This window comes from Elaeis guineensis, chromosome 5 (assembly GCF_000442705.2).
Source record: "Elaeis guineensis isolate ETL-2024a chromosome 5, EG11, whole genome shotgun sequence".
NCBI lineage: Eukaryota > Viridiplantae > Streptophyta > Magnoliopsida > Arecales > Arecaceae > Elaeis > Elaeis guineensis.
This window is the reverse complement of record NC_025997.2, coordinates 25514461-25516424: the sequence shown is the minus strand read 5'-3', so window position 1 is coordinate 25516424 and position 1964 is coordinate 25514461.

Here is a 1964-nt window from a genome sequence, read left to right as displayed (position 1 = left end):
TGATTGCCTTTTGATTGGTCGGGCCTCGATCCAGAATGCAAGGTGTTTTACAACTATCATCGAGGCCTACTGATGGAGCTCCAGCTAATGGGTGAATCTGTAGAAGTCTACAATTATCTTTAGCTTAAGATGAAGATCCAGGTGAAGCAGATGATTTGAGTGATGTTGGAGATCCAGGAGCAAACTGGGGCCCTGATCTATCTGGAAGTCCCTATCACTGGTTAGTGTCTTCGAAGGGCCAACTATAGGCCCATGGAGAAGCGGGTCCAAGATCGTCTCGACGGTTACCTTGATAGGCAGGATGATGCTTGTGAGATCGGTCTTGACTTCTTTACTAGTCTATCTCTTGCAAACATGATTGTGCCAAGCTTTTGTCTCAGACAAATGAAGCAGTTATTCTGAAATTTTCTATGGGGCTTTAGGCTGATGTTATGGGCTCCACTTGTTGTCTTGGGAGATGGTTTGTCAGTTTGTGGAGGATGGAGGTCTTGGGATTCAGTCTCTTTTCGTTAGGAGGGAGTTTTGATCATCAGATATGCTATCAGATTCCTCATCCAATCGAATTACCTATGGAGCAGGGTGATGATGGCTTGGTATGAGCCATGGAGTCAGAAATCCGAGGTCCGAGCTCCTTGGGGCTGCTCTTTCATCTAAAAGAAGATTTGTGATTGCAATCCAGCACTTTCGACCTAAATCAGATGGTTGATTGGGGATGGAAGGTCGATGGGTGTTAGCCAAGATGTCTAGATTTCTAGCTTGCCTCTTGTCTGGTGGCTGACTTACGATAGTATGGACGTGGATGACCAGCTACGAGTCTGTGACCTACTCATTGCCGATGGTGAGGGTTGGAGAGCATAGGACATCTCCCATCTCTTCGATGGCCTCCTTGCAGATTAGATTCTCTCCATCCCAATTCCTATCCATCAAAGCCATGACTTCAGGGTGTGGGGCCGCTCTTGCTGCCCAAGAGCTCCTACAAGAGATCTTTTTGCGATATGCAGGCCTATGGCTAGTACTAGGATTGAGGTGGTTTGGATTTGAAGAGTGGCTACTCATCCTAGAATGAGGCTTTTCCTTTGGAAGATTATTTGGGGCTGACTTCCGATGTGCACTCTACTCAAAGACGGGGGAATGGAGCTTGTGGTCCCCTGTCTAGTTTGCGAGCTTGAGGATGAGTCAACACAGCATGCCCTTCTGCGTTGCTCGAGAGCAAGGCTGATCTGGAGGAGGGTGGTTGGTTAGTCATGGGAGATAAGCATTGGTCCTTGGTTGACCCATTTTCTGGATGCAATCTGCTAGAGTACTGCTGAGGGGTCGACCAGTGCCTGGACGAAAAAATGGAATATGTTGCCTACCAGATCTGGCTCTCCAAGAACGCTTGATCTTCGAAGTAGAGGTGGTATCCACTCATCGAGTGCTAGGGAGAACCTTTTGTTTGGCTGTCGAGTACAGCCACTTCGACACTATTGGTCCCTCCCTTGATGTCTCCAATTCTCGAGCCTCCCATGCTGCTCCTGCAACGATCCAGAGGGTTATTTTCATTTCCCGAGGGCTCCTTTTGGGGTATGTCAAGATAAATTTTGATGCCAGCGTCCAAGATGGTAGAGGTGGTGTCACTTTGTCGTCTAGGGACCGAATGCTAAATTGCTAGCGGTCGGGGATCACATTTCTTTGAGCCTTCCGTACTAGATGCAGAGCTTTGCACCGTTTGGATTAGTATTGTCTATGCCTAGTAGAAATTTTAGACTGAGAGGATCATCATTGAGGACAACTCTACCATCGTGATTGATTAGATTCGGAGCGATGCGATGCAACTAGTTGCCCACCCACTTCTTCACAACATTCGGACCTACCTTCAAGACTTCACGGTGGTTTCTGCTCAGTACGTCTTTTGTGAGGTGAATAGCTTCACTGATTGGATTGCCTTCTATGTGGCTAAGCATATTGGTGACTGAATCTGACAT